Source organism: Sapajus apella, unplaced genomic scaffold (assembly GCF_009761245.1).
Source record: "Sapajus apella isolate SASKATOON/1434 unplaced genomic scaffold, GSC_monkey_1.0 scaffold32, whole genome shotgun sequence".
NCBI lineage: Eukaryota > Metazoa > Chordata > Mammalia > Primates > Cebidae > Sapajus > Sapajus apella.
The window spans coordinates 2,997,737-3,017,791 of NW_022436972.1; the positions used below are offsets into that span (position 1 = coordinate 2,997,737).

Genomic DNA, 20,055 nt, shown 5'->3' on the forward strand with positions numbered 1-20,055 from the left:
ATAGTTTATTGTAGGTTTCACCAAATAATATTTGACATGTATAGTGAAATTTAATTGCTAAACTTAAGTGGCTTTTCATATTCTCATTTATACTATCAAGAGAAAAAGATGACAGCATTTGACTTAAAATATTAAAATATCAAAGCTTTTCAGAAGAAGAATTCAGAGAGCTAGGCACTTTCCCTTTGTCAGAGACCACTGTCACATGATACTTCAAGGAAACTTCATTTGCACTCCCAAAACAGGATCTACATTTATTGTTTTGATATTTTTAAATTTTAAATATTAGATAAATATTAATTTTTTTTTCTCCAAAGCTTTCAAGACTATAAAATTCATTAGGGTTCATCAAAATTCTAAAATGTGGAAATAAATTCTTTAAAACTTGAATTACTCTTTTTTGTACTTGAAGTCTCTTTAATATTGAAATTTTTACTGAGGAAAATGAATCTATGCCTTGGAATAGCCAAAGAAAAAAATTTTTGAATAAATAGAAATAATCAATAACCATACAGATAAGTTTTGTTACTTTTTTTTTGAGTCAGAGTCTCGCTCTGTTGCCCAGGCTGGAGTGCAGTGGCACCGCGTGACCTCTGCTCACTGCAACCTCTGCCTCCCAGGTTCAAGCAATTCTCTGTCTCAGCCTTTTGAGTAGCTGGAATTATAGACACCTGCAACCATGCCTGGCTAATTTTTGTATTTTTGGTAGAGATGGGGTTTCATCATGTTGGCTAGGCTGGTCTTGAACTCCTGACCTCTTGATCCACCCACCTCAGCCTCCCAACCAGCCAGAGCTTCAGTACTTTTAAAGTTTTACTTAAAAGCCAGAATTAAGCCATTGTGAAGATGATGTTTGATCTCAGAATCCTTTCAAGAAGAGTGATTACAGGTTTCAGAATGACAGCAGGATTCTCAAGTCTTCTCTTTCCTTCTTACATGTGTCCTGGATTTGAATCTGCATAGGGGCTGGACGTGATGGCTCACACCTGTAATCCTAGCACTTTGGGAGGCGGAGGCAGGTGGATCACCTGAGGTCAGGAATCCGAGACCAGCCTGCCCAACCTGGCAAAACCCCATCTCTACTAAAAATGCAAAAATTTATCTGGGCACGGTAGTGTAGGTCTGTAATCTGAGCTACTCGGGAGGCTGAGGCAGGAGAATCTCTTGAACCTGGGAGGTGGAGGCTGCAGGCCAAGATTGGGCAGCTGCACTCCAACCTGGACAACAGAGTGAGACTCCATCTCAAAAAAATAAAAATAAAAAAGGAAATCCGCATAGAGACAGCTTCATCCTAAAAAGGAAAATCCATGGTGTTATGTCATGACCAATTGAGAGAGATTTGCTCCTGATTGGGGGTTTCAGCTATCAATGTCTCCTATGGATGTGTCTGTAGCACTAGGGCAAGTGACCTGAGGGACTCGCTGTCTGAAGCTACACCAAGTGACCTGAGCTCTTTGGCCTCCCTTTCTGCCAGGGAAGAAGCCAAGAATTAAATCAAGGCAATCTCTTGAAGTTCCTTCTAAGACAGCTTTCATACCTTCATACTGAGGAGAATCTGAGCGTTCTCTGGTGCTACATGGGTTGGCATGCTTTCCTTTTGTGGAAAACGAAGGAAGATAAAATTATAGGCAGGAATGCCATCTCTCTAACCTCTGAGAGAGAAGTGACTTTATCCTTGGAATGGAACTGTGTCAGGCTTTGCTGTTTCACACTGCACCAAACAAGAGAGTCATGTGCTACTCCTAGAAGTTACATACTATTTCTATCATGCAATCTAGAGCCTCTCAAACTTGGCAGTGAAAAGAAAACACATGCCCTAGAGAATATTAAGAAAGTCCCATGTTTTGTTAAAGTCTTACATGTCTTCCAAACAATTATGTAACTTTTGTATTCTATTTCAAAATATATCCAGTTTAATATTAATGGAATTATGGTGTTTTTTCTTATATTTGTGAATTGTGGCCTTTTTGGAAAGCAATTTGGCAGTATCTGTTATATACGTATGCTTTCACCCAGCAATCTTACTCCTAAGAATCTGTCTTGTAGAATAAAAGCATCAATACATGAAGATATATGCATAATATTTATGACCACATATCATGGCAAAAATTGGAATGAAATGAATGGCATTCAGTAGGGGAGTGGTTGAATACATTATAAATTTGGAGCCTCCATGTCATAGAATATTGTATACAGATTACAGAGAATGAATTGAGCATCTGCCAGATGACTTGAAGGGATTCCTGTGAGTAAAGTAAAATGCAAGAAAGTATATTTAGGGGCCCATTCCTTTTTTTAGAGATGGGATCTCACTCTCTTGCCCAGGCTGGAGTACAGTGACATGATCATAGCTCACTGTAGCCTCAACCTCCTGGGCTTAAGCAGTCCTCCCATCTCAGCCTCCTAAGTAGCTGGAACTTCAGGGGTGTACCACCACACCTGGCTAATTTTTTTGTTTAAATTTTAGTAGAGCCTCACTATGTTGCCCAGACTGGTCTCCAACTCCTGGGCTCAGGGAATCCTCCTGCCCCAGCCTCCCAAATTGTTGGGATTACAGGTGTGAGCCACAAGGCCTGGCCCTGTATGAATACATATATGCTTTGTAACTAATATTAGCATGAGGGACTAAGTAACTCACCAGGTTGTCTGAGGTGGAAGAGGTGCAGGGAGAGTAGAGGATGAAGGACATAAAAATGAAGAGAAAGGAGAAGGGGGGAAGAAAACATCTCTTTTATATAATTATGTAAAATTGGACATGTGTGATATATGTAATACAAATTTTAGATAAACAAATTTTCTCCCTTCTTGTAACATTGAAAAATGCACAGGTTTTTGCTTTGCATTCTTCTTGTACCATAACAACACAGCTCTGGGGACAGCTATACATTGGCTTGAGAAACGTGGACAGGACATCTTTAGGACAAAGAGCCAACCAGGATAAGCCACTGCATTGCCTCCGGCTGCTAGCATGCCTGCATCCTGGAAGGTCCTGTTGATTTTGCCATGAAGTTAACGCAGAAGGGCTTCTTCACTGAGGCAGACTGTGATTCTTTTACAAGTCCCCTAGACTTTGGTACCTTGGCTCTAGGGTTGATTTCTGCTGGCTCCCCTGTCTCTTAAACATCACCTAATTTGACCTCTAGTTTTCGGCAGTAATTTTCTTGGTTGTTTCTGTGTTCTGCCTTTGGTCAATGACTTTAATTTTGTCTTGACTTCTAGCTTCAATGTCATTTCTGCATCTGAACCATTAGTTTTATTGCAAAGTACTGTGTTCTCAACATTTTCACTCGTTTTCTTGGCCTTTACTTAGAACAGCCTGTCTTCTTGATCCACTTTATCATGGTTCAGGGTCAAGGGCACTTTTAATATGTACTGTATTAAATGCAGATTCCTTTCCCATTGACTTCTTTTTCATGGAGCATTCCAAAACAGCTATATTATTGATAACTGTTATTGTATTATTGGTCCAGAGATTCACATGGACCTCTAATGTGTTTCATGTTGCTTAGAAGTATGAATCCTGTAGTTAAATTTGGATGTTTGGGTTGGACTCTGTCTCAATTTACCATTTTAATTTCTATGTCTTAAAAATAAACTCAAAATCTCAGTTTCAGGAAGAAATCTTAAAGGTATAAAATCCAACTATACCTCAGATACAGGAATCTTTTCTAAAACACTTCCACAAAGTGGTTTGCCAAAATTTCCAAACATTTTCCTTTTACTATAGGAAACTCACTATCCTCAGAGGTAAACCATGTTCATCTGTGTACATTTTTTTCCTTATTTACATTAAACTTATATCTGGCCAGCGATTTGCTCATACTTTTACTGGCAGCCAGATAAAAATCATATTTTTTCTGAATGAAGATCACATCATCAAGAGCCTCTAAAATGTTTTAAACATGACGTATAGCATTAGATTTTAAAAAATTACCAGGTATTCCAAGAGCAAGGACCAAATAACCAAAAACCAGGAGAGAAGAAACTGATAAAATCACCTCATGAGACTGCTGGGAGCTCTAGGTTGCTTTTTTCTTCTCTTCCTCAGTGTTCTGTGCTGCAAGTCAGCAAAGGACCCAAGGAGAAAAATCAGCAGGGAAAGCCTGGCTTACATCTTTATGTGTTTTGCTTCATGCCGGCATTAACGTGCATAAATTCTGGCTGCTGTTATTGCTCGCTAATACTTTCAAGTAGCCTTGTAATTTTTGCTATTTTCAGTGAGAGGGTTGGTCTGATACAAGCAACCTCCTCATGCTCAGAAGCAGGCTGAACAGGTGATAATGAGAAATGTCAATTAAGCATTATTAATTTATTTTTATAAACTTTGAAATCAGGTAATTGTTTGGAATAATTAAGGCTTCAACTTTACAATTTCGGGACTAGAGTACAGGTCTTTATTTTCATTTCTGGAGACTGATTTCAGTATAGGAAAGTGAGATGCGTTATTCATGCCAGATAATCTTACCAGTGAGTTCCTATATTTGTGTTCCATTTGTGAATATCTATGCAGAAGAGTATTTAGGTAGGTTGTAGCATCATACAAGAATGATAAGTCTTTGATCCTTTTTTCACCATCAGGATTTTTGCCTGCATTATGAGAAAAAAAATGATTTCTTTCAGTACTTTAGAAAATGTCTTTAATACCATAATCTGATTTTATATAGCATGGCTAAATACCACGTTGTACATCTGATCCATCCAGCCAAGCCTGAATTGCTGTGGCTCAAGCCACAGGTGGTTCAGGCCAGCTCACTCATCATTTTGTTATGCCTGTTTTTAAGGTTTTAGTACAAGGAATTTCCCACTGAATTATTCAATGAACTGACATAAATTACTTCTATAAAATGTTGTTATTCAGTGTTATATAACATAAACATGTTCTATTTTATAGCATGTATGAAGTTACCATCTTCAGGAGGACAATTTTAGATATTTATATTAAGCTGCTTTTAAAGAGCTTTTTAAAACTTTTTCTGACACGCAAAACTAAATATTTTCCTGCTGCTGTCTGTTTCATCAGCACCATGTCCACCATTTCTTCAGTCACACCAACTTTCTCATCACATCACAGATAGATATAGCTTACAGTGCTCTCATCAGCTGCAATAGAAAATGTCACAAATGGTGACATTTATATTTTCATGCAACTTATCCTGCACTTTTTATAGTAATTCTTCAATACCCTGAACAACAGTGTTTTAGGACACACTTATATTTACAAAAGGTGATTTCTGTGTGTTCAGAATACATGATTACAGCTACATTCAATAAGTACTTTTATGAACTCATCACCCCTAAAACGCTTAATCTTCAGCAGTTCATTAACTCATTATTTCATGGTTGCGACAGCTATTTGTTCACATTCAGAAACAAATCTTACTGAAGTTGTAGGGTTTTTACCTCATGTCATTAAGTTTTCATCATAATTTTTTCCTATGCCAGTATTTACTGTGGTTTATTTCAAAATGCTGTCTTACGTTGTATGACTTCAGTGCAGATATGCTTATTTGCATATTAAACACCTAACACATTTTTACATGGAAGTGAAGAAAATTATTTTCTTACATTTATGTGGCACATTCAGTATTCTGGATCTTTATTTTGTTGCTTTAATAGGATATAAGAAATTTTTTCCTTTTATTCAAATGTAAGAAAAATAAAAGTAGTTTGACAACCAATGGTAAGTGACATTTGACCTAAGAGTCATAGACACATTAGAGAGCAGTGGAGACTGCGGCAAAGGAGTACCTGCCATGTCTAAAGGTTCAAGTCACTACCCCACTGCCAGGTATCATTTAGTATTTCCGGATCTTCTGTTTTTTTAAATTAATAAAAGTCAGAAATTCAGATTTTTTGGGGAAATTCCTCAACTTTGAATGTTGTTAATTAATACCATGATTTCCAAAAACAATGTGTAGGCTAAACAGAATATGCATACACATACACACACACACACGTGCGTGCACACACACACTCACACACACACACACACACACACACACATTGGGCTGATTGGGCTTGCAATGATCAGTTTAAAAAATCAGTTTTATGTAATCAGAAACCTCAAGAGTGTGAGAGCTGGAAAGAACTTTAGAGTGTAGGAAAAATAAATAGCCAGTGAGGGGAAAGACTGAGACCAGATACCAGACTCCTGACTCCCAGTTCAGGACACTACAGGTTTCTGATATGTTTTATAGAAAATATTTTTGATCTGCACGGTTGATAATCAAAGCAGAAAGAATTCATGGAATGATGGTTAGTTGGCTTTAAGTGGCTTATTTAACTGAATTAACCAGGCATTTCTATCTACCTTTTGCTCATTTTTAGCTTAATAGATTTGATTATGTGGAAGGAATGGAGAGTTAGTACTGTCTGGGTTTTCTGACATTATTACCTATGATTCAGAATTAATTACTGTTTGCTTCCTGCTTTCGTTCAGGTAGGTAGAAAATTCTGTTTTTGCAACATGGAGCATTAGCTATTCTCCATGTCTGTATTAAATGTTGTGGGAGTGAAAGCATTCCTCACAAGATTTAAAGTGTTTGAATTTAAAATTCGGCTGTTTTTTTCAACTGAATTAGGAGGGATTTCACAGTGAATGTTCCTAAAAATTCAGAGTCTTCTGTCCAAAAAGAAAATGAAAACATTGAGCCTGGATATTAACAATAAGAACACCAAAATTACTCTGAGGTCGTGTCAGAGCAGAGTTAGTAAATACCATGTGAAATTATTCAATCACGTGTTGGCCTTCCTGTTGCCTTTTTAAAAATTAGGTTAATAAGCTTTAACCTTTCTTTCCACTTCATTCTTCAAACTGTGATGTACTTGGATGATTGTGTAGTGCCATTTATTGAGGGTTTGGTTTTTGCATTTTTAAGAAAAACAGAAGTTTGGGGTGATGTAAAAACACTCTGCTTAGGCAATTTGTGAGAACAGACTTGCGATGCCACCAGTGGGGATGATCACACTGACCCCACAGGCATCTTGGGACAAAGTAGGGAAATGTACCCACTGTGAAATCTACCCAGAAGTAAAACAGTAAAAGCATAGTCAACATTCATGATGGATGTCAGTTTATATTTCTCTTTATATAGGTTTGGTAATCTGAAGCACAAAGCTGAATAGTTTTATTACACTGATAGTTAAGAGCTACCTGCTGGAGATGCCAATGACAAGCTGTAATTCAGAACCTCGTGCTGAGAGAAATGTGATTTTGTATTTTCACTCACCCACAGACATTTTGTATTTGCAGTGATCCAATCTCATCTTTTTAATTCTGTCTAAGAAGTTGCTATTTCCAGGGAGACATTTCTGCCATAATTTTGAAAAGGGAGAGGTAAATCTACCATATCACCTGGAGATTGACAGGAAAAGAAGGAAAACAATTCTTTTGAATGCTTTTGGAAGAAAAAACTCTGAGCCATTTTTGTCATTCCCATTTCAGAAGGTTATTCTCATCTGAAAAAGACATTTGAAAGGTTGAAATGGAATATTGCCACTGCCATACCTCACATGGCAAAGGGAAGTAATAGGCAATTATTTTTATAGATGCTTCTCAAAAGAGAAGCTACATAGAACTAGGCCTACATTTGTAAGAAAAAATGGGAAATTTAGCAGCTACTCCATGAATTTCAGTGTCAAGAGTCAGTCATGATTTTTGCCTTGCAGTACATCAATTGGCTTTTCTGGAGTGAAAATAGCTTCCAGTCCCTCTTCCATTATAATGAAAATATGGTTTTATAATATAAAACAGTTAAAAATATAAATAATTAGACATAATTTGATTTTGATTTTTCATTTCAAATGTATCTATTAAGCACCTACTATGTTCTGTGCTGGCCAGGTGTTGGGGCTTCAGCAGCATACAGACAGGCCCTCTCTCACCAGGCCTGAGGATTCCACTGAACGCTCCTCCACCCATTATATTGGTAAATGCACATAGACTTGTGGATAATTTTGTAAGGTATTATCTTATATGAGCAATTCTGCAGCAGAATATGACCTATCCAACAGGTTATTCTTTACTGATGACTGTAACCATGCATCACACTCTTTAACAATTACATAGTATTCAGTTGCATGTTTCCACCATTATTCAGGTAAAGCTATCTTCTATTTAAAAAATTATTTTGGTGGAAAGCCTGAAAATGAGATGAAGCTTACGTGTAGCCAAATGGCCAACCAATAGTACAAACACATAGGAAAAACTTTTTTCTCTGATTTATAACGCCGCTTCTGTCACCTGCTGAGATCTCCTTCTGTACCCTTCGTTTCACGGATTTGTCTGTTTCCCACCGTGTAATACCTCTGGTGGTACACCTACGTAACACTTCCTCTTCTACTCCCCACACCCCCTGCTATTCTCACAGATTTATTCTTCAAGATGGCCTTTGCATATCAGTTTTTGAAGGTGACTTCCCCACAAAATAGGACTTACCACTTTTTTTTATTAGTCCCTCATATTTTCAGTTAAATTTATATGTTTTTATTTATTTGTAAATAATTTAAATAAAATTTTTAATGTTCTTTCTTAAGCTGTTGTTAACTGGTCATTTAATGCATATTGTTTATATTTTCAGTGGACTGTTTTTGGACTTAGTATATTAATATCTGTAATATAGCAATTTTTATTATTTATTATTGTATTTATTTATTTTTGAGATGGAGTTTTGCTCTTGTTGCCCAGGCTGGAGTGCAGTGGGGTGATCTCACCTCACTGCAACCTCCGCCTCCCGGGTTCAAGCGATTCTCCTGCCTCAGCCTCTCAAGTAGCTGGGATTACAGGCATGCGCCACCACACCCAGGTAATTTTGTATTTTTAGTAGAGACAGGGTTTCTCCATGTTGGTGAGGCTGCTGTTGAACTCCCAACCTTAGGTAATCCGCCCTCCTTGGCCTCCCAAAGTGCTGGGATTACAGGTGTGAGCCACCGTGCCCAGCTAATAATGGTAATTTTTACCATTTTTAATATTTAAACCTTTAAAAATGTATCATTTTAACTGTACGTCTTAAATAATATTCAATAATAGAGATGTTAAATGATTTTTCTTGCCTTGGGCTTTATTGGGAATGCTTTTAGTATTTGTTAATCTTAATGGTTCAATTGAAACTATTAAACACGTGGTCTGAAATGCATGCTTTGTTTATTTTAAGGAATTACCCTAATTCAGATTTTATTCAATACTTTTTTTCAATCAGGAATAAATGTTGAATTTTTTAAGGGTTTGTTTAAACCAATAATAGATATTTCTATGATTTTTCTCCTTGACTCTTTGCTACAGTGAATTATTTAAATAGATTTTCTGGGATTATTTTTCTCTGTACTGTTGAACTTAGTTATCTTCATACTAATTCTTTATGATTCACTTAGGAATGTTTTGGCCTGGAGCTTATTATAAATCAATAACTAGCAACTTTCTCAATGATTTTTCTGCTTTTTAGCCTATTTAGATGTTCCAATTAATTTATACAACATTTTTCTGCAAAATTATCCATTTCACTCAAGTTTTCTATTAACATATTGTTCTTAAAGTTTTATCTGAATTTCTGTCTTTCCCTCTTATAACCAATATTATATTTTTTTCATTTTTTCTTGATTAGCTAAATGTTCATATGGTTATTGAGGTTTCTTTTTTTCTCAAAGAAAACTCTAACCTATTAATCTACTCTTTTTCCTTTAATTTATTATTATATTTTATCTTTAAATCTATCTTTTGGCTTATCAGGGTCATTCAGTTGCCAGAGGCAATTCTTTGGATTCTTTATAGCCTCTTCTGTTGAGCACTTGCTTCATTTATTTTATTCTCTCTTGTCACTGAAGGTATATTTTACTCAATATTATCTTTGTATTCTCTAGGTTGTATTATATAATTAGGGTGAGATTGGGCATTTTTAAAATAAAATTATTTCTGGGAGTATCAGGACACATAATTCTGACCTTAGTCAGTCACCTTTCCCACAAACTCCCTGAAAACTCAAGCCCCAGTGCAACCTACACAAGAACCTAGAAAGCTGGAATGAACTGTGTGGCGCACTAATTTTTCCTCGACAGAGAGACTGAAATAGCGTGTGATTAAAGGCAGCGTGCAGACTCTTCTATTTTACTTCTTTTAATGGGAAAGCCCAAATCCAATTCAATATTAGGATAGTTATGGTACACGACCACCAACACTATGAAAAATGGAAACAGAGAGGTATTGCTGAGTGAGGAAAAGCGCATTACTGCAGAATGTCTGGTGCCAAGCTGGTCTAGGCCATGGAAGGGCCTCTAGCGGTGGAAGTGAGAGACAAAAGTGAGATGCTCCTGCCTTCTCCCATCCAGGGACAGGTGCTGTTGTTGTCATCCCAGTTTTCTGGAAGGGAAGTGCAGAACATTCAGACCTATGGGGTCTGTTTTTAATATTGATCTCTAACAGGTAGATCCCAATCTGAGTCCTGGAATGTGAGCAACTGTATCAATTCCCATTCTCTGTTGGAAAGGGCAGGAGAAAGATTGGAAAATAAACACAGGGAAAAAAATCAACTTGTTCCTAGTGGCCAACTGTTTTCATCTGTATCCATTAAGTATTTATTTTCTGCAATTGTGGTTTTGATGCCTTCCTTGATCCAAGAGTTGTTTAGAAGACCGTTTAAAAAATTTCCAGCAGATATGGCTCACTTCTATTTTAGGTATTTATGTCTAGTTATATAGAAATGTGGTCACTGGAAGTGATTTAAAAGGGTTCTTTAACATTTTAGTATCTTTTGGCTCTGGGCTCATGTTCATGAGGTGGCTTTCCAGGACACTCCTGTTGCTTTGGGCTAGAGAAGTATTCTTTACAGATGATTTTATTTTCCTGTCAGAGCTCCAAGGAGCTTTCCCTACTTCTGGGTCTGGTTTTTTAGGGTCATTTTTCAGCCTAGATTTCCTGAGTCCCAACATCCTCCTTGTCTCAGGCTAAGAGGACTCTAGTTTCTTCAGCTGATTCTGCCACGCAGCCCCCAAGCTGATGCCAAGCTTCTCTGCTGCTTCTGCAGGCTGAGGGTATAATTCTCCAGGACTTGCATGTCCTGATTTTTGGTGAGTAACTCTCTCCAGCTCTCTGTGGTCTGTGATCTGGACCCAGTGCCCACAGGATTATCAAGACTACAGACACTAAGGGTATGTCTGATGTCATTTTGGCTTCAGCATCTACTCTGATATTACTTCTGTGACTTCAATTTTCTCTTGACTTTGCATACCTGTAGATTTCCCTTTCTTGGTTTCAGCACAACTATATAATTGAAAATTATTTAGCTAAAAAGGAAGCAAATGACTTGAGTAGACATTTATCAAAAGAAGACATACAGATGGCCAACAAGTATATGAAAATATGCTCAACTTCATTAATCATCATGAAAATGCAAATAAAAACCAGAATGAGATAGCACCTCACACCCATTAGGATGGCTATTATCAAAGAAACAGAAGATAAGTTTTTGTGAAAATGTAAAAAAAAAAAAAATTAAAAGAAACATATATACCGTTGGTTGGGATATGAATTAGTTCAGCCATTATGGGAAAAAAGTATGGAGGTTCCTCAAAAAATTAGAATTGCCATGTGATCCAGTGATGTCATGACTGGGCATATATCCAAAGGAATTGAACTTGGTATGTTGAAGGGATATCTGCATTCCCATGTTAATCACAGCATTGTTCACAACAGCCAAGATATGAAAACAACCTAATGTCCATTGATAGATACATGAATTTAAGAATGTAGCATGCAGTGGAATATTATTCAGCCTTTAAAAGGAAGGAGAACCTGGCCGGGCGCAGTGGCTCACGCCTGTAATCCCAGCACTTTGGGAGGCCGAGGTGGGTGGGTCACAAGGTCAAGAGATCAAGACCATCCTGGCCAACATGGTGAAACCCCATCTCTACTAAAATACAAAAATTAGCTGGGCATGGTGGCGCACTCCTGTAGCCCCAGCTTGGGAGGCTGAGGCAGGAAAATTGCTTGAACCTGGGATGCGGAGGTTGCAGTGAGCTGAGATCATGCCACTGCACTCCAGCCTGGCACCTGGCGACGGAGCAAGACTCTGTCTCAAAAAAAAAAAAAAAAAGGAGAACCTGTCATTTGTGTTAACATGTATTAGGGTTCTCTAGAGGGACAGAACTAATAGGACAGATGTATATATGAAAGGGAGTTTACTAAGGAGTATTGACTCATGGTCACAAGGTGAAGTCTCACAGTAGGCCCTCTGCAAGCTGAGGAGCAAGGAAGCCAGTCCAACTCCTAAAACCTCAAAATTAGGGAAGCCAGTACAGCCTTCAATCTGTGGCCAAAGGCCCAAGAGCCCCTGGCAAACCACTAATGTAAGTCCAACAGTCCAAAAGCTGAAGAACTTGGAGTGTGATGTTCGAGGACAGGAAGTGTCAAAACCAAAGCTGCAGAAAATAACAAATATTTAACGGGTACATGATGATTAAAGTTCAATTCCTTTGGATATATACCCAGTCATGAGATTGCTGAATCAATGGTAATTCTGATTTTTTGAGGAACCTCCATACTGTTCTCCATAATGGCTGAGCTAATTCATATTCCAACCATAGGAGAAAGATGGAGGCTGGAAGACTCAGCAAGTCTGCTAATTCCACCTTCTTTTGCCTGCTTTTTCTAGCCCTGCTGGCAGCCAAGGGGATAGTGCCCACCCAGATTAAGGGTGGGTCACCCCCTCCTAGGCCACTGACTCAAATGTTAATCTCCCTTGGCAACACCATCACAGACACACCCAGGAGCAATACTTTGCATCCTTCAATCCAATCAAGTTGACACTCAGTATTAACCATCACAGCACATGAACCTTGATGATATTATGCTGGGTAAAATAAGCCAGACCACATGACAAATGATGTATGATTTCACTTGTATGTGAAATCCATAAAAGTCAAACTCATAGAAGCAGAGAGTGGAATAGTGATTGTCAGGGGCTGGGGGATGGGGAAAATGGTGAGATGTTGGTCAAAGGATACTAAGTTTCAGTTATGCAGGATGAGTAAGTTCTAGAGATATAATATACAGCGTAGTGACTGTAGTTAACAATGCCTATTGTACACTTGAAACTTGCTGAGAATCTTTCCTAAGTGTTCTTACCACAGACACACAAAAATGGTAGCTATGTGAGGTGATGAATGTATTAATTACTGTGATTATAGTAGTTATTTCATAATGTATACATATATTAAAACATCACATCACACACCATAAATATATACAATTTTTATTTATCAATGATGCCTCAGTAAAGCTGGGGAAAAAGAATGCAAACTCTCTAAAGCCAAACAAAATTTATTTTGTTCTATTTTACTCAGAATTTGCATGTTTGGGAAACAAAGGGTCAGAGGTGAGGAGAGGGTCCCTCTATTCCAATTCCATCTGCACTGATGCCTGGAAGTCTGGATTGATAGCCACGGCTAATGGTTCAGTTGTGGGCCTCAGCGTGTATACCATTATATGACCTATTTATAATATGTTTTATTCTATTAATTCACTTCAATTAAATTCAGCAAATACTTGTTGGGAATGTCTTACAGGGCAGTTATTGTGTTGGGTGCTATGAGAGCTGTGGTCTTGATTGCCAAGGATTCATGATCTATTTGAAAGGGCAAACGGACAGAACTGTGATGTAAAGGAACGTGGATACGCATGTGTGGGGAAGAGCATTTCTGATAAATATGATAAATATCAGAAATAAGGGAGATGCAATTGCTGCTTTTTCTATTTTATGCTGCCCATTTGTGTTGCTTTTATTTTGTCCTTACTGTCTCCTGTTCTTTCCCTACTCCCCTGGCTCAGTAGAACAGACAGAATATGCACTGTCACTTGTACTGGAGGTAAGCCAGGAGTGAGACTACTTGTTAGCTTCTGGGGGTAGAAACTAGAGTGGACAGATGAGTCTAAGAGGTTCTCAAGTTTTGGAGGTCTCACAGAATCCTTTGAAAACCTGAAAAAACTACAACCACCCAGAAACTGATAAGCCCCATTCTCAGAAAAATGCTTCTTTGTGCATGTGGTTTCTGGTTTCCTGAAGCTCCTCCATAGACCTCCTGAGTGAGGAACTGCTGAAGTCAATGTAAGAGAAAACCTGTTCAGGCTTTGATTGCAAGTTCTTCTGGAAAGAGAAATAATTTTGTTTCAACCACACAATCAATAAACAGACACACAGATGCCAGGAGAATCAGTTAACATGGCCACTGTCTCATCAGGATATATTTTACCCTTCCTAGTACTGTCTAAATATGGTAACCAGCATTAATACTAACAAACTATGAAGATATTATGAACTCAGTCCCCACATGGGTAAGAGTCTGGCAACAACTGTGGTCTAATCAGCCATCTCTCCCAACTGTAAGAATTTGAATGTATAAAACCCCAGCCAACAGATGTGATGCTGTAGAAGCCATCTGCAAGTTTAGTGGTGTTGTAAATATGATGGAAAGACTCAGTGTGAAATCAAATATCTGATCCTTGTTTACAGAAGTAAAGTATGTTGATTCCCACTTTTGTTATTTCAATTGCCTTCAGTCTGTGTGAATCACAGTTGTAATACTAACACATTACTTTTGTCAGTGTAAGATAAAAAATTAAAAATTACTTTTTCTTTAATTGGATTCTCAATGCACTATAAAAATTTCAGTGTGTTATCATCTGCAGGTAATTTGGTTCTGAATAATCTCATATGATTGAAATTTCTAAACAGTGGAACTCTGTGGGATGCATATTCTTAGCAAACAAATGGAGTTTTTATGTTTCTTACAATGTTATTTATGAAGAGCATTTTTTAATGAACTGCATTTGATTTTTTATCTCAAAGCTATCCCTTTACTTTCGATTTGCTTTTCTTTTTGTTAAAAGCCAAATAGGTGTAACAGTTTTATGAAAACTTTATACGTAAAATCCAACCATATAAAAAAGAAAAAATATGATTCTTTTAAATGGCAAAAGATGCCTCATTTCTCCTTTCTCTGCCCTTAGCAGCTTCTTTAATGACATCCATATTTGTTTTTATGTTATTAATTACTGACAAAGAAGAGAAGAAAAAGTAAAAACATATTTTACATTTAATATGTATCAAATACAGGCTGCCCTAATGTGAAGTTATGAAAAGGGGAAGACCCTTCAACAGAGTTGAAAGAGTCCAGCCCTGGGTTACATTTCTCTTTTCTTGTCTGTAAAACTGACAGAACAGTTTAATGGAGACTTTAAGTGAAAATCAAATGCCTATCACAGTATAGCACCCCTCCATACACAAACATCTTAGTCTTTCCCTTTCTCAGTAATTATATTCTTTATAAGGAGGTATTCATCTTTTCTTTACTTGTGTAATACCTTTTCACTTTGTTGGGACAGGGACTCACATTCCCAGCGTCTAGCACAACGCTAGCAGACTATACTGACTCTCTCATCCTTCCCAAGTCATGTCCCCTGGGAAGCTTCTTCGGAGCTGCCTCCCTCCCCCTAGGTGGAATTGACATTTCAGTCTCTTTTCAAACTCCCACCTACCCAGTACAAAATAAAAATCACATGCTGCATATGACTACATTTGTTCTGTTTAAGTCTTTTTTGTTTTTGCAAGCCTTTCTTGGACAAGAACCCTGTCTTAGTTATCTCTGTATACCAAGCAGTTAGGATGGTGCTCCATCTCCAGTAGATGCCTGATTTCTAACTGAATGAAAAACATGATTGTGGAGGTTGGGCTCACATACTAGCTGAATTAACGTATGCTCTGACACTCTGTCCAGTTCACCTTAGAGCCTTGCCCATTTCTGAGTGGGCAGGGGAGCTGTGGCTGTGAGAGGTGTGATGTAGTTTGGGTTACAGTGTGTGCCGCCTTGCCTGCCACAGTCCCATTTCCTGCCCACTCACCCTGGTATCTCCTTCAGCTTAGCATGCATCCCAGATATATGTTATTTTGATATTTAGAAAATGTTTAGATAGTTTTAAAAGTAATAGGACTGTATCATCATTTTCTTTATGTATATAACGAGGTCTATTCCACATTTCATAAAATTCACCAGTTTCAGAAATGTGTTTCAGTGAGTTTTTGTCAATTTACTGAGTGTTTCAACCATAACCATATCTAGTTTTAGAATATTTTTATCATCTCAGTAAAAGCCCTCATTCCCATTTATGGTTAATCCCTATTTCTATCCCTAGCTATTAGTCTACTGCTTGTCTCTATCAATTTGCCTTTGCTAGGAATTTCATCTAAATGGAATCATGCAGTATGTGGTCTCTTTTGTCTGGCATCTTTCACTAATGCTTCTGAGGCTCATCTGTCTTGTAGCATGTATCATTAGTTCATTCCTTTTTATTGCTGAGTAGTATTCCAATTTATGGATATACTACATTTTATTTATTGAGCTAATAGAACTATGTTATAATTTAAAACCAATTATTTAGTAATAAATATTTCAAAAACACTGTATACTTTCATTATTTAAGTGTCCCCATCTCCTCTGAATTATCTGTTTGGATGGTATCAGCACCCTGGCTAGAGCATAGCATATCTACAGGTGATTTCCAGTGTAGAGAACCTTTAGAAAGCCAGGCTGGTTTGATTTTTGTTCATATCAACATTTCTTGAGCACCTTTGTGCTGGGTCCTAAAGATGAAAAAATAAATAAGATGTCATCCCTCCCTTTGAAGAACTTATAGTCTAATAATAACAGCTAACATTGTTGGGTACCTGCTATTGCCAGGTATTGGTTCTAAGTACATTACATGTATTATCTCATTTTAAATCCTCACCATAACATATGAGGAAGATAGTACATTGTCATCTTTTACAGGTTAAACTGTTTCAGAGAGGTTAAGTAACTTGACCAAGTAACTTCCATTGGTTTAGGAGGCTGGATGGATGGTAGAAGGTATTGCTGGTAACTGAGATAGGAAATTCAGGGGAAAAAAAAGCAGTTGTTAAAGGGCAGGGATGGAAAAGATATGAGGGGAGTTTGAGACAGACTGAATTTGAGATACCACGGAACACTCAAGGAGAAACGTTCAATGGGTATTTGTATCTACTCACTTAAAGCTGGGACATGACATCATAGCTAGAAATATAAATTGTCATCAGCATGTAAGAGGAGTAAAGTCACAAGAAAGGATGCCCCTCAGGGAGAGTGTGTAGAATGAGAAAAGCTGAAGTTGATCCTTGGGGAGCACCAGTGTGGACAGGGAAGCCAGCAGCTGCACACCCAGAAGGAACATTGGGGATATGGGAGGAGAACCAAAAGACAGCAGAGGTGCAGGAGCCAACAGGCAGGCAGGTGAGGTTAGTAAAGCAGCAAATGCAGCACAAAGACCCAGGAAGATGGCACCAAAGTGTCTCCTCACTGTGGGAATGTGAAGGCTATTGATGACATTTGCTTTCAAAGACTGGCAAGGTCTGAAGCCAGTTGGTAGTAGATTTAGAAATTAATGGGCCATAATTTCATGTTAGAGCTACTCTTTTTGTTTTGTTTTGTTTTTGTTTTTTGAGATGGAGTCTCCCTTTGTTGCCCAGGCTGTAGTATAGTGGTGTGCTCTCTGGTCACTCTAACCTCCGCCTCCTGGGTTCAAGTGATTCTCCTGCCTCAGCCTCCTGAGTAGCTGGGATTACAGGTGCACGCCACCATGACAGGCTAATTTTTTGTATTTTTAATAGAGACAGAGTTTCACCAAGTTGGCTAGGCTGATCTCGAACTCCTAACATCATGATCCACCCGCACCACCCTTCCAAAGTGCTGGGATTACAGATGTGAGCCACCAGGCTGGCCAGGGCTACTCCTTAGAGAGATTCAAGAACTAAAGCCTTGAAGCCTTAGAGCATTAAAGGAAGATTTTCTTTTCATATGACAGACTTGAGAACACTTATACACCTGGGGCAGTGAGCCCAGAAAGGAAGAGAGATGAAAATACTAATATAAGAGAGTAAGGAAAGAGTTCGGTAGTTATCAATCCTGGCTATATATGAGAACCACCTGGGCTGTAGCGGATGCTGCTTCAGAACAGAAACTCTCATTCAGCTGGTCTTGTAGCAGGGCTCAGGCATCCAGAGCATTTGTATAGCTCCCTATATGATAGTAATTTATAGCCATGGTTGAAAAACACTCAAATGATTGATAGAGTGGTTATTTCAGAGGAGGTGGGAGCAGATGGGATTAATACCAGCACAGAGGCATTGGCCTTGACCAGGAGAATAAGTATCTCAGTCTGTGAGACTAGAGGTGAGCATGAGTATATTTGTAGGTAACTTTACAGATGTAAAGGCAGGAAGTTAAACTAGCACATGCCAATTTAGCATTCTCAGTTGAAGGGTGAGGCCAATAGGTGAAGGGAATTGGAGCTCCATGGCTTGAGAAAGTAGGTGAAACTTTGGAATATGTGCTGGAGGGCGTGGGGTGAGGAGTTGAACAGTGGTCAGCTTGTGCAGATGGTCCACCAGTAGTTAGGGACACACAGTCCTAATGCAGTTCCAATGTGAAAATAAAACCTAAAACAGCCATTTCCTCCAGAGAGACTGACAGTCATGATCTAATGATGGGGTTTTGCCAAGAATGGGTCTCAGTAAGAACAGGGTGGTGGATTCTGAAGATCCCACTGATGGACGTGCAAGTTTTCAACCATGGATCCAAGGAAAAGGAGAGAAGCAAGTGAGGGCAGAGGAGGCTGATTAGGAGGAAATGAAGGGCTTTAAGACTAAATGGGCCACAGAGATCCAGGTAAGGTGAGTGGCATGAACACACTGGCAGGATGGGAGCTCATGGTTGACTTATGCTATTGAAAGTTAGGCTAATATGGATCAGCTCCAAGGCTCAGTGCTTGGCTGTGGGTACAGTTGAATGAGGTAAGATTAAAAGTAAAAGTCTGTTAACAGGAAAATGTAAAGAAAATATTAGGCTAGGGTGTTGGTTGTATTATTCATCTGGAGATTGAAAACATCCTATAAAGGGTTCAGTTTGAGCTGTTAAAAGATGAGCCTGATGCCCATGTTTTTGATGAATAAGAGGGGATAATCATAGGCATGCATCAGGATTAGTGAGATAAGAAGAGGTAAATGTTCAGCCATGAGACTTGAAGCAGAGGAGAATGTTACCAGAAGCTGGTGGGTAATTCATGGTTTTGGTTGGAATGAGGAAAGCAGAGATGGTGAAACTTTCTTCCACCTCCACTCCATCGTATTTAGGCCATGGAACAGTTAGCACTTTCCACCAGAGAAATCTGCAGGGAAAAAGGAATCCTGGGAAGAGATTAGTTTGGGATAGGCAAGAAAGTACAAGGTATGTTCTAAGCAGAGGCTGGTGTTTCCCAAAGTCTGGCATTGAATAAACAGCAACTACACTGGATAGCAGGGACCTTCAGCCTGAGCACTGATTGCTGCCTCAAGTCTCCTTCCATCCTTATGACTCGTCAAGGAGAAAGTCTTCATTTAAGCTGCCATTCTTTAAAGATGCCTCTATCACTTGCTAATCTTGCTTTTCAGCAAAGACAGAGTAGACCTCAGGCATACAGCTGGATTTTAATAGGGTCTTGTTAGTATTTCATCTATTTTAATATTACCTTGTAATCATGGAAAATGATCCTGGTGTATTTATATCATATAAAATCCTTTGTAAAATATGTATTTAAGTTCATTTTTAAATATTCAGTATATAATAGCAGAAGTGGCAAAAATAGTAAAGGTGGTATGGGAATGACTGGAGTTTTGGAAGTTCTGACCCAAATTAGAGGATGATTAAAGAAGGACAAGAGGGAGGGGAAGGATTTAGAAGGGAGGGCAGGCAAGAACCTCGGGAAGGAAAGGAAACTATGAGAATATAAAGGGTCCGCCATCAGAGTGAGCCCTAGACCATTTGGATCTTCTGAGATTCCCCAGGATAGTCTCCAGAAGTAAACGAGGCTCCTGGAGCTGCTCTGCCCAGATCTCATGCCACTGCTCAACACAGAGACCCAGCTGATCCAGGACAGCCTTTGCAAGGCTGTGCTCCCAGCAGTTAGTGGGATTTCTTTGTGCTCATTAATGAAGGTTCTCAAAGGAGTCATAGAGAGAACCA

The 20,055-nt window shown here is 38.5% G+C and overlaps 1 protein-coding gene across 4 annotated transcripts in view; it reads left to right on the forward strand.

The window, feature by feature from the left end:
* Positions 1-20,055, forward strand: part of MTUS2 (microtubule associated scaffold protein 2) — a 702,116-nt gene that overhangs the window by 429,204 nt on the left and 252,857 nt on the right. The gene's annotated exons all lie outside the window — the stretch shown is intronic.